Here is a 14,556-nt window from a genome sequence, read left to right as displayed (position 1 = left end):
TATATAGCAGGAACGCTATTATAGACTTGTCAGAAGAAACAAACCTTTCATTTTAAAAACTTGTCTTTAAAATCCTAAGAAGCCTACATAAAAGTTTACATTGCCTATCTTTTATTAGGGTCTTGGATGTTAAACCTGATACATTTTTGCATACCAGATTCTATAACTGAGCCCCTCATTCATGCAAAACAGTAACACTTTGCAGCCAAAATTGCATGTCATTCTGGAGAGCCACACCAATCAGATAAAATGTACTTATATCAGTAGAGGAATTGTGTTAATACAGAAGGTGGGTGATTTTTGTTACTTTTTGCTTTTCTATCGCTAAACTATTGTGCTGAGATCTCTAGCTAGAGTAGAGGGTGGAATAAAGAGGCTGGCAAGCTTAAAGTTTCTCAGTTGGAGGAAGCATCAGAGGCCAGATTCCTGAACCCTTTATTCCCCTTTTCCCTAGACAATGCAGTTAGTCTGGCATGATTTTTGTAAATAGCAGAACTACATTAAAGAAACTATTTTCATCTGGTCATGGATTTGTTCTGGTTCTGTTTTCAGATATTTCTTGTAATTTCAGTTTAGCCTTTGCTTGCCTTGACATCTCTATGGGGAGCCATAGGTGTCAGTAACAGACCATGATGACATCAAAATAACAATTATATATATAATAGTGCCAAGCTGTCTGAAATAATACCAGTTGCATCGTTTGCATGATGTCATATATTTTCTTATATCCCCATTGTCCCAAATCCACTCTATCCCCTGCAGACAGCTATGTGGCAAATTGTTACTTTAGTGCAGCATTAAATGTATTGTCTTACATTTAATGGAACTGGTTAAAAAGCTAGCCTTTAGAAACTTTTTATATGGCAGAAATGTTTTATAAATAAACTATTTAGAAATAGTAGCAATAGCAATAGCACTTAGATTATATTCTGCTTTATGGTGCTTTACAGCCCTCTCTAAGCGGTTTACAGAATTAGCATATTGCCCCCAACAATTTGGGTCCTCATTTTACCCACCTCAGAAGGATGGAAGGCTGAGTCAACCTTGAGCCTGGTGGGATTTGAACTGAAGCTTTTTATATGGCAGAAATGTTTTATAAATAAAGTATTTAGAAATAATAGTTTAATCATAAAAGCAGTAGCTGAACTCAAAATGTTACTTTTCTACACTCCATGGTCACAACTCAGAAGAAGATTCTCAATCCAGCATTGGACTTCTTTTGCAAGATTACAGTAAGCAGTACTATAGGGTAAGGACTCCATTCTCTCTTTTCCAAGAGGCTATGGTTTGCATTGAAAATAAATGGTTCATTAAATTTAATAAGGATTACTCTCTAAACCAATATTACTGTCAGGCATGGTTGCAGCTATTTACAATAGAAAAAGCCCACTGTATAAATTCATTAACACATTTAATGACGCATCTAGTTTGGCCTTTAGGTCATATCATACAGATCTGATTTAATCAAGATTCACAATTGCATCTTTCCAATCCTGGGAATTTCTTTGTGTTGGTTCTAGAAGTAATCTATATGGAAGATAAAAGTAATCAGTGAATCTTTTTGCCGCACCAATTCTATGTACCTTTAGCCTACTAAATTATTGTTACTTGGAATCACTGTAGTTATGGTTGCAAATGTACACTCAATTGATTTAGGTCATACAGAATTCATTTTAGACATCCAGAGACTGAGCAGCACTGTAATTCAGAAATACCTATGGCTTATAGTGAAGGAAAAAAAAAAATTAAATATACCGTAGAGCACTTCTCTGTTTTCAATTTATAAACAGGTCTCTAAGTCCAATACTTAGAATCATCACCATTCTTCATGAGGACTATATTTATTGTGCAGTTTGTGGGAAAACAGCCAGCAAAGATGGGGTGGGGGGAATGTGATTGTGGGGATATGTCTGTGGAGATTCTCAATCATCCAGCTCATGGTTGTCCCAAAGATGCTGTTCAAAAGGCAACTGGGCTTTGGTTTTTTCCCCTTGAAAATGTTTTGCTTCTCATTCAGAACTGAAGAAAGTTCTCGGATGAGAAGCGAAATGTTTTCAAGGGGATGGGGAAGCAAAATTCAATTGCCTTTTGAACGTCACCTTATGAGGATATATGCTTCTTACTATAATAGAATATGGGGTAGTTAATACATATCCACTTACTACAAAGAGGCCAATCTTCAAAATGATCTCCCACGGGGACATGGGTAGATAATATGAAAATGAAATTCTGCAAAGGTAGATGGGTCAAACAAGTACAAAATGGTGGAAAGGATTATACAGAAGTTTGTTTTAGAGTGAGAGTTTAGAAAATATCAGTTATGGATGAAATGAGGTAAAAAGACTTTTGCCTTATTACAGTACACTGTTGAAGACAGACTCCACAACTTGAGAAGGACTTGATATTTTGTTAGATTTTATTCGAATTGCATTCTCAGATTTGAATAGTGCAATTAGAGAAGCAGATTGACTAACTGGAAAGGTTGGCTCAAAAGATAAAATCTTGGAGATAAAATTTATGGAGGGAAACTGGTTATGTCTGCTTAGGTAATAAATGACTAAGGAGAAAGGTATGTTGACAATTGTTAAACTGAAAAAGAAGGAGGGAAGTTTTGCTAAACCCCTGGAAGTGCAAAGAGAGAGGCAATGTCATTTGAAATTGATTTTACACTCCCTATTTTCTGCTACAAAATAATTAGTCATCCTACTCTAAGATATATAATACTTCTAAATGACATATCAATAAAATGGATTGTGAAATAGAGTTTATAGTTAAGAAATTGTTTAGATCAAGTTAGAACAGATTGTGCCTTTTCAGATATTGCAGTGATTGCAGTGATTCCAAACCATAAGCTAGTATGGCGAATCTCAAATACACCATTTATTTTATAAAATAATAAATCATCCTAAATTATTTAGAATTTTATAAACTGCTTAAGTAACAGCAATTAAATACAATAAAAGGAATACAATATATAATTATGCTTCAAAAAGTACAATAAATCCTTCACATTCCTGGAGTTGACACTTCTGCACTCTTAAAGCCCCAGAGGTCTTCCAGATTCCCATACCTTGGGAGGCAAAGTGATCCAGAATAAGGAATACGCTTTCAGGCCTCCACCTGTTTAGGCAGTATTTTTTAACCTAATGTTTATTAAAAGTTTTAGTTACAACAGTAAAAAAAATAATATAAACCAAAGTGCAAAAAGGAGAAAAAAGTTTTTTAAAAACCCCTAAGAAAGCAACTTTCCCTTTATTCTCATCACAAGTACAAACTATTTCATAATTACTTTATCTCCTCTTAATAAATATAAAACTCTTCATTCCATAAATATAGGCAGATCCAATAAGAAATATCTTCTCCAATCCAGGTGTCAGAAAAATATGTAAAGTCCTAAAATAATAACATTAATTAATATATATAAAACTAACATCCCATATCTCTGCTCCTAGCCAGAAGCAAAACCACATTTAAAAGGCATAAAGTGTTTCCAATATCCTAATAGAAACAAAAAACTGCAGTTTCACATGGCATTTCTCCTTTTTAAAAAGCAAGCCCCTTCTAGAGTGACCCTAGGGCGAAACACTTAAATACCATATTAAGTGTAAACACACCAAATACACAACATGTTTCCACTCCAAATGGCAATTCCAAAGAGTATCATCCAAATAACAACATATTCCATTCAGATAAACATTTCATACCTCAACTCTTAACTATAAAAAATCCATATTCGCTATATAAAGCATCCTAATGTAAACAAAAGATAAAAATTAAACATTACAAAGAGTGATACTTTCTTCTTTAAAAAGAACAAGTACATAAAACTCTTTTAAAAGACAGCTAAATAAGAGCCAGTTTAAACGCTGCCAAATCATGGTACTGTAGTGGGAAAAACTTAAACACCATATTAAATGTAAACAAATTAATATACAATATTTTTCCAGTCCAGATATCATCAAATCCAAAAAGAATCATTCAAAATAGTAACGCCATATTTTAAATCTTGTCAAATAAGCCAAGTCAATGTATCTTCTTATACAAAACAGTCTTGCTCTTTAATCCATTCAGATACTTCTTGAGAGGGGATTGGACTAGAAGACCTCCAAAGTCCCTTCTAACTCTGATATTCTATGTTATAATCCTTGTTACGGATTTCTTCATTGTTTGAAACAGCCTCATTTGTAAATCCCACAAAAAAATGTTCTAGTTACTTTTTGGGGTTATCATTTTTCTGTCCTTAATTTTTAAAGCATCCTCCCATTTTTTTTTCTTTTTAATATGATGGCAAATTCTTACTCAAATTCTCATTCATGTGTTCTTGGGTAGATTTTGTTGCATTATCTTTTTCTGTTATCAAGAAACAGGCTGTTCCCAAAACTACACAATATATTATAGGTGACATGACTGAAAGTTCTTGTGCAAGTCCTAGTCCAAGTTCTCAAAGATCTCTAAACACCATGATAAATTACTTGTCTTGTTATGTCTCCAATAAACAAAACCAGTTTTTCTTTCCCACAAAAATTCATTTATTCTTTTAAGATTAATTTCAAAACCTTAATATTCAAAACCCAATTTTTCAATGTTTTCTAAGCTCTTATTCTGTTTAAAACTTTCTATAGCCAAATTCTTGCTTTGCTTTTTGCTGTTTATTTTAAATTCTTAAAGATTATAAAGATAGATCTTCATTTTCTTACATTAAAGATGGAAGACATTCATCCGATGTTTATATATAGTATTGTCATTCTAAAGCACTTAATAGACAATATCCAAAAATGGTTAGCAAGGCAAGTGCAAACTCGGTGTAATTTAAAAAGGCTTTGTGGCTGGAGAACAGTGGCCAATTCCCTCATCTCCCAATTTTCCCATCCTGCAGAAAGAGGGAGCAAGGAGCAATTTTAAAGAGAACAGCTTGGACGATCTCATGTCCTCACTTTGTCCAGAGAAGGTCAAAGGAGCTGATCTACCTGTTCATGGCCGCAAAAGTAATCTCTGCTATTCATGGAGCTGTCTTCAGATCACCATCTTCTTTAAAGTCCACCATAGGACAGGTAGTCTTGAAGATATCCAGGTCCAGGTCCAAATAGGGGATAATCAGCAGTTGAGCTGCACTCTGAAATGTACTGATAGCCAGTGCAACTCCTGCTACTTAGCATTGTTTGACATCAACAGCTGTCCAGCGAAGCATACAAGGTGCTGCATTTTGCACCAACTGAATTTTTCAGATAGACTGAAGGGGAGCTCCATGAAAAGCAAAGTACAATGCAGGTCGTTTGTTAGCAACTATAGCTGAAACTGGAAACTCCATCGCTAAGGATCACAGACCTAAAGCGAAAAATCACGTGACGACAGATTGTGAGGACTGTTCCAGTTGTGGTGGTTAAGAAAATTGCTGTGGTTGTTGGGCGCGGTATCACGTGATGGAAACTCGCTGTCGGCTTTCCATTGACTTTGCTTGACAGATGCAGTGGTCATGGAGATCACCTATCATAATTGCACACCAGGTGACAAGCACCACGTTGTGGCCACATGACCACGGAGATGTGGCAATAGCCACAACTTCTAAGATCGGTTATAAATCACTTCATTTAGCACTGTTACCACTTTGAATAGTCTCTGAATGAGTAGTCCCTGAGCAAAGACTATCTGTATTCCATTTTAAGAGTTACCAAGGTCATGAAGCAACCATCTTCAGTACCCCATATTGTAAGGAGAACCCCCATTAGGCAGAGCTTTCCTGGCCACAGTATGAGCCAGAAGTACTAGAGGAACACACACCCCTCCAGATTGCAGACCCCTCTTCTCGGGAGAAGAGTAAAAGATGTAATAATCACAGAACCAGTGGCCTTCTGAATGAATAGCCCTTCAGTTTTACTTCAGTTGAACCTGAATTTGCTTCTCCCTATTCAAACAGTAAAATAAGTTTCCAGGAATTAGGCGAGGGCTTCCGTTGCTTCTTCCATTTGGTCTGGGGTAGAGATGTATACTGGATACCATCTGCCCTAATAATGCTGCCTTATTGCAAACCAAGGGATGACCTCTTCCTGTTATTTCTTATAGAGAGGGTTGAGCCCCGAAGCACTCCCTTAGGGGTACCAAGGGCTTTCCCATGTGACCCAGGTCTGTTTTAGAAACTTTCTTATAGCACGGATTTGAGTATAATGACTCCAATTCCTGGCTTAATCTTTTGCTGTGCAGAAATTAAGTGCATGGTGGGTTTTTTTGTATCATTAAAAGGACAAAAAAACATCACTATAGAAGTCTTTTTTTTTTCTTCACCCTGAAATTGAAATGTCACAAATTACTGAACTGTCTTACTGAAATAAACACGTTAGTCCAAGGGTACAAACTTTCCTCTAAACGTAAACATCAGTAAAGGGGCTGTGAGAAACTGAATCCTGGCCTGCTTAACTCTGGATTAATTTCAGTGAGGCTTGCAAGAGGTAACATTGCAGTGGATTGCACCGAGTGGAGGGGTGTCGGGGAGCTTGTATTTGCATGAAAAGAAGCTTGATATTGAACTGGTAAAACATTGACCATGATTTCCCAAGCATATGGAAGACTAAAGAGGGGAGTGTGTGTGTGTGTATGTGTGTGTGTACGTGTGCATGTGTTCTTAGGCTGGTCCTAAGAATGTGAAAAGGGTGATGAAGTAGGGTAGAGAATTCCTAATTTCTAATATCTTGGCGTTGGAAGGGTGGGGGTTTGTTTTGGTCATTCCTTCTCATAGTTATAGTTTTGTGAGGGAACATTGATTTTAACATATTAAAAAGCCTTGTGTCAGCTTCAAAAATGTACTCTTATAGTATAATAGTACTCTAACTCACAAGCTGGATGTATTGTGCAAAATAAAAGTTGTAAATTATTTAATAAAAATGTTTGTAACACATAATTTCAATGTGATCTGTAGTTCTTCATGAATTCCGAAATTAATCCCATCCTCATTCTTGAGCTTTGCATGTATGGTATGCTTGTTTAGTGCCTTCAGGTCAGGAAGACTCCTGACTACTGCCTGTATAAGTCCCTACCATTGTCCTGGTAAGCTTTTCTGACAGTGGTTTGCCATTGCCTCCTACTTAGGGCTGAGAGAAAACAATTGGCCCAAAGTCACTTAGCCAGCTTCATGCCAAAGGCAGGACTAGAACTCATGATATCTGCTTTCTAGCCTGATGCTTTAACCACTACACTGAGCTGAATCTATATGAATCTAGGCATCCCAAAGTAAACTGGATAAAATAGTTACATGCACGATTATTTTACACTTACAATGACAGTCCTTTATTTTCATGTGATAGAAATACTATGTTATCACCAGTTCTGACAAGACACTTGACATTTTTTTTTACTAACTCAACAGATTTAGACAATTAGTTACCTATTGTATAATTTATAGCACTACACATCATGTTGAGATGTATAGGAATGGGCAATTTATTGACCATCAGATTTTGTAACTCCTGCCTCCTTCTAGCGTTCTGTACTATGCTGTACTAAGTGCCCAGCTGTGACAAAAACTCTGAAATCTTTAGAGTCCGTTATGTACCCCGCCCCCCACCCACCCCTTTTTTAACAAGAAACTCATGCACTCTAGGAATATTCAGAGCCAACTACTTTTATTCCCAGAGGGCACATTGGAGATAATGGGTAGTATAGTCCACCATGCCTCCCCCCACCCGCCATCTGATTGAGGAAAGATACAATAAACAAGCATGTATTTAAGCAAAAGATAACTATAGTCCTAATTTTTATATTGCAACTTATTACCATGCACAAATTTATATTTTAAGCTGCTACACTTTCCTATGTTTCTAGACTTCTCTAATCTTGATGGCCAAATTCTGTTCCTCTATAATTTGTAGTATCCCTGGATAGATTCCTATTTGCTCCAAGATTGGTTGGAAATGAAATGAATTATAGCTCAATATTACTCCAAAGAGTTTTAGAAGCTCCTCTGTTGCAATCTGCTATAACTGCTACCAAGGGGAGGGAGTATCTGTTTTCACTTCAAAACTGATGTATACATAAATCTGCTATTACTAAAGGTAAAGGTTCCCCTTGCACATACTTACTAGTTGTTTCCAGCTCTAGGGGGCAGTGCTCATCTCCGTTACAAAGCCAAAGAGCCAGCGCTGTCCAAAGACTACTCCATGGTCATGTGACTGGCATGACTAAAAGCCAAAGGCACATGGAACACTGTTACCTTCCCACCAAGGTGGTCCCCATTTTTCTACTTGCATTTTTACATGCTTTCGAATTGCTAGGTTGGCAGAAGCTGGGACAAGTAATGGGAGCGCACTCCATTATGCAGTGCTAGGGATTCAAACCTCCGAACTGCCAACCTTTCTGATCAACAAGCTCAGTGTCTTTATCTATTGAGCCACTGAGTTCCCCTGCTATTACTATAGAGCAGTGTTTCTCAACTTCAATAAAGATGTGTTGAACTTCAACTCCCAGAATTCCCACACCCAGCATTCTTCAAGACAAATCCAAGAATCTAGTTTTGCAACAATTCCTCTGCAAAGGAAAATAAATGGGTGCAATAAAATTGCTGTTAAGCTGAAAGGCAGAAATTGTTTTTTTCTGAGTAAAATACAAGCATGCTGCCTGGCTTTAAACTGAATTTTCTATTTTATTGATTATAGTATGCTTTAAGTCTTCAGTTTCAAAGATCTTATCAGGCAATACTTGTTATTACAATACTTGTTACAGGGTTCTTTGGAGGATAAAGCTGATACATTTCACTGTATTTGCAAAAAACACTTCTAAAGGTGTTATAAAACCAATCCACATTTTCCCCACCCTCTCAGGAAAGGAATGGCAACTGTCAACATGTTTTAATAGTTAATTGTGATGACAGATAATTCTCTAGACTGAAGTCATCCAAACTACAGGGAAAAAGTCACCCACGCTGAAGGTCGGGCTAATTTTGTTCTGTCTACAATTAAATATGACCTGGTCATTTCATTTTACCCTCTGGAGCAACCTCAAGCAGAAGAGCACGGAAGATACTTTTCTTCTGTAGCAAAACGTCTTTCTAAAAGAGTGTTTAAGAAACAAAATATTTAAATATTTGCAGCCTACATTATGCAATGGCTTGAGGCATTTCCAGCTGCTTTTTTGTGATCCTCATATAGTAGACTTTCTGTAGAACAATGCTACAGAGTTTAAAATCAAGGGGTCTTATAACATCTGTTTTAACAATTCTAAGAGAATGAATAGATTTGAGGGGGTGAATGAAAACATATATATCAAAACAGAAATTTTCAGAGAGTTATAGAATTCGAAGAGGCCATTTAGATCATGGGTCCCCAATCCCTAGGCCATGAACCAGTAGCTGATCATGCCTTTTGGAAACCTGGCCATGTAAGAGGCAGGTAAGCATGCAAAGCTTTATTTGCACATATAGGTTGCATACGTGAAACTATCCCCCACAAGTCTGTGGAGCCAGAAAGGCTGGAGAGCGCTGATTTAAAACATCAAATTCAATCCCCATGCTTAATGCAAGAATCCAAAATTAAAAAGCCAAGCAAACAAATCTATATACATACATACAGCCGCCCAACTGAGAGCCAGTTTGGTGTAGTGGTTAAGATGCTGATTTAGAAATCAGGACACTCTTGAGTTCTATTCCCATCTTAGGCATGAAAGGGGCTGAATGACCGGGCTGGTCACTTATTCCCACCTCACAGAGTTGTTATGGGGAAAATAGAGAGTATTATGCATGTTTACTTCCCAGAGTTATTTATAAAAGTAATATAAGTGAGATTTTTAAAAATCTAATAAGTAAAAATAAATAAATTGATGTTTGAACAAATGCAACACAGAGGAGCCACCATCTCTGAGATAATTTGTAGCATTTTTAAATTACTTTTAAATTAGAAAACAATTTGCCCTTCTACAGGTACCAACCCCAACTGGAACGATGACATGTTCATGAATAGGACTTGATTTTTCTGTGTGTGCAGCCCTTCTTTGTGGAGCTAAAAATCTGCAACCTGCACTTTCCGTGGTCATTTTATGTTCAAGGTTAAATATCCCCCAGTCTTTTAAGGCAACATCTGACCAATGCAATGTAGGAGTGAACATAGTATTGCTCATGATTTGGAAGCAATTATCTGTCTTCTTTTTTGCAGCCATTATCACACTGCTTACTCATTTACACCCTATCATAAAATACAATTTCAAAATCATTTTCAAGCATATTCATCGACAAGCCAAACTGAAGAACGCTGAGTTGCATTTTATTATTTTCCTTCTAACCAACCAAGATCATATTACATTGTGTCATCCAGAGTATTAGCTATCCCATCCAATTTTATGTCATCTGCACATTCAATAATGTATCAAGCTCAATATTATTTCTGTGTACCAAAAGGCTTCCATGCTTTTCCTCAAACTGCAAGTCAATTCAGCTCCAGGCAACCTTTATTATTAATAAAGGATGATGGGAACAACATATGTAGCACTACAGATCTCCCCCATTCCTTCATATAGCTTTTTCACTTCATTGCAAGACAAAAGCCAAGTATGAATTTTGACTGCAGTACTGAAAAACAGGTTTTTATAAAAATAAAAAGCATATGGTAGTGTTGCATTTTTATGTTTTAATGTTGTAAAACACTTTGAAGGGGGCTTTGTGTCCAAAATAAAATAGAAACAAACCATTTGGACAGATGCAGTGATACACCTGAGGAATAAAGACCACAAGCAGCTAAATTTATGTATTTATTCAATTTATATGGCAGCCCATCTCAATCAAATAACTGAGTGGCTAACAACAATTTAAAAAAATAACAAAAGCTCAGAAGTATATTTATTTATTTATTAAAGTATTTGACACCCATCTCACCACAATCAATGCAGCTTGTGGAGCAGAGGGGTAATATGCACCGATTGAGATGTGCCCATCAATGCTCTCACTGCTGTATACTATACCAACTGCAGATTCCAGATGTTCTTCAAGGGCAAAACATCTTCTGTAGAAAACATTGCAATAGCCCAACTGAAAGGACACTAAGGCATGACTAACTGAAAGAAGATTCTCGCAGTTCAACAAAGGCACAAGTAATATACAACACAAAGTTGTGCAAGGATTCTCTCCTGCTCACATCCACAATCCATTCCTGTTTCCCCCTCTCCCCCCACGTTTTCAGTTTTGTCTGTGCGGGGATGGTTCTGCATGTGAATTGGAGTGATTTTTATCCAATAGATTCCATGCACATTCTTCACAGTGGCCCTGCAAATCTCAATCCTTCCCTAGGATTACCTTGAACAGTGTTTCTGAGTGAGTGTGGATGCAATAAAGATACTGGCACTTTGCCTCCCTATCCATCACAACTTAGACCCCAATAACATCTCCAGCTGATGCTCGGTCCTGCTTATTCCTCATAGTCTTCCTGTGGCACTCTTAGTTTCTTTTCAACATCTCTCTCCTTCCCTCTTTCTCCTCAGTAAGCTAAGGGGAATTTAGGATCCACAGGAAAAGAGAGACCATATAGAAATAATCTAGTCCGAAGTCCCTCCCTCACATTCCAGGGAGCAACTAAATCTTCAGCTGGAAAATACAACAGACCTTCAGGAAACCCCAAGTTCCCTCTGTAAGCTTTCTGGTTAATCAGTCACCTCAGGTAGACCAATCAAGTAAGTCCACCTCCCTACAGCATGGAAGTAGAAACATCAGAAAACATCAGGGCCAACAGAGACTTATATATCTGAAGTGTAGGGTCTCTGGTATAGGGTTTCCTGCCTAGGCAGGGATTTGGACTAGAAGACCTCCAAGGTCCCTTCCAACTCTTCTCATCTCCACAAGAGAGGAATGTTATCAGTCTTCCTCACCTTCCATCCACACTGTCACTGCTCCAACAAGAAAACTTGTTCTAGCATATGAGTATTGAGTGTGTTGGGACATTGATGACTTGGGTCAGACCCATGGGTGTCATGATGACCATGAAGTCCTGAGGCACCTTTTACTCCACATCCAAGGAAGTTGAAGTTCTAAAGGACCATCAGCCTAGAAAACTCCATCACCAACCTGGCCATAAATATCAAAAACCACAATTGGTAATATTTTTAGATTGCCATAATCATCAAAGTTCTGGACAGTGAACAAGAATAAAACAGAAAAAAATCAAGCAAATAGAAATTTTGTTTTCATACATCTCAAAGATAAATGACAATAGTCAATTTCAACCAATGGTAGGTACAGTGGAATAACATGGTTTAAACAGACTTGCAAAGGGAAGGCATGTTCCATACTGTGGTATTATTTGTGTTATAATAATAATAATATATAATGATATAATGGTAATATTATAAAATTAGTATTAGTCTTTATTTAAATACATGTTAAACATAAAGTAAAAGTCTCCAAAGTTAATTTAACTACTGGTACCTTAATACATCTACAGAATTTTCTTATAAAAACAAAGTGGTTTGCCATTATATTCTTCCATTAATTTTTAATTTTCAATTTATTGAAGGAATCCCATCCACATTATCAAGTGCATCCCTCCTTAGCTTCCAATAAGACCAACCAAGTGGTGATCTGTGGCTTTTCACTGCCTGCCTCCTGGCGACGACAGGGTCTGAACTCAGAGCCCTGGGCCTTCTCATGGTAAATAAATAAACACACGGCACAGTGTTTAATCGGGATGAAAAGGCACTTTAATAATGGTGGGTACTCCTTTTATAGGCTACATGCACACGTCATAGCAGAGACAAAGAAGCTTTCTACATAATTATGCTAATGCAAACCTATACCATAGCTGGTGTCTTATTGCTCCTACTTCTTAGCCCCGCCCAGTCACTCTTATCTCCATAACTTTCGTTTCTCCCATATAACTCTTGTTTCTCCATATAACTTTCGTTTCTCCAGTATCATATGGCAACATTCCATTGTTCATCCATCACTTTTACAAGGTTAACCATTGCAACGTTTAGCGTAACAGTACATTGCAACAGTGATCAACCCATAAATGAAGCAACTCAAATTTGACAATGAATTGAACCTTGGTTGGAAAATCCCCTTTATCCTTTCTTTCTAGTGCAAAGAATATCTGATGAGGAACAAGGTGCATTTATTCTTACATCACTGTCCCAACAGTAAATTCAGATACTTCTGTGGGACACATTTTGAGGTTTGAGAAAAACTGGAATTATAACCCAACTACTTAATGGGCTCAGAATACATTCTCTGCAGCAATGCCTCAATCCATCTCCTTTTTCAGTGAGGCTGGCTGTCATACCCCTGGTGGAGACTGACTCCGAGGAAGAGGAGGAACAGCCAACAAGGAGTGGAAGTGTGGCTCTAGAGGTGGTGGAGGTTGGGGAAGGGCAGAGGCTGGCTGAGCAATCAGAGGACCCAGGCCCATCCCCTATCCATCCTAGGGCACGCAGGGAGGAGAGGATCAGGGAAAAGCGAGGCCTACTCAGGAGATTACCATGATCCTCCTCATAGCTTGCAGCTGTGAGCTCTGTGTAAGAGTTTGGAACTGCGTGTTCACAAACACTGGAGTCAAAGTAGTACTCTCCTTGGGTGAGGTTTATCTTTGTTGGTGTTCTTCCCATGGATTCCCCCGTTAATCTTCCTTGAATGTGTGATTAATTATCTTGGTGTCAATGCAGTTTGTTTTTGGTTTCCTTTTGCTTCATTATCTACTTTTTGAATTTAAACTGTGACTAATAAAACAGCAAAGCTAAGTTGAAAGTATTACGAGACCTTGATTCATGTTTTAGTTTTTGTGTTATTTTTGAGACACCATGGGTCATCACACTGGCCTTCCTCCTCTCCACAATACAGGTAGTTCTTGACTTACAACAGTTCATTAAATGACCGTTCAAAGTTACAACGGCACTGAAAAATGTGACTTATGACCAGTTACAACCTTGGCAGCATCCCCCTGATCAAAATTCAGATGCTTGGCAACCGGTTGACACTTATGACGGTTGCAGCGTCCCAGGGTCACGTGATCCCCTTTGGTGACCTTCTGACTAGCAAAGTCAAGGGGGAAGCGGTATTCACTTAACACTAACTTTATCAACTGCAGTGATTCACTTAACTACGGGCAAGAAAGGTCATCAAACGAGTCAAAAGTCACTTAACAAATATTTCACTGAACAACAGGAATTCTGGGCTCAATTACGGCCATATGTCGAGGACTACCTGTAATCCTTCCTCCTCCATTTTTCCCTGAGGGTTTTCCTTTATTCCCCAGGAGACGGGCGCTCATCTTTGCACATCCAGGGTCACGTAATGCAAAACCCGACTTTCTACTAAGCGAGGCATCCCCCCCTTTCGGGAGAGAAAGCCCCACTGCCGTCCCTTTGACTTCTTTCTAAAGCCCCCACGCCGGGACTGCGGCGTTTTTACAAACACCTTCCTAATTCTTCCTTCCCCCCCCCCCACCCCTCCCTCAGGACGCAACCCCCAATTGCGCGCCACGATAGCGCGGCGCGTTTCAAACCGGCGCAGCACCTGCGCGCCTCCCGCCCCCCACTTTTTTTGCCTTTAAAACCTCTTCCCACGTTACGCGCAAACCTCCCCTGACGAAAGAGAAG

This window comes from Pseudonaja textilis, chromosome 3 (assembly GCF_049901715.1).
Source record: "Pseudonaja textilis isolate UNSWEBS1 chromosome 3, rPseTex1.2, whole genome shotgun sequence".
Lineage (NCBI taxonomy): Eukaryota > Metazoa > Chordata > Lepidosauria > Squamata > Elapidae > Pseudonaja > Pseudonaja textilis.
This window is presented reverse-complemented; position numbering follows the sequence as displayed.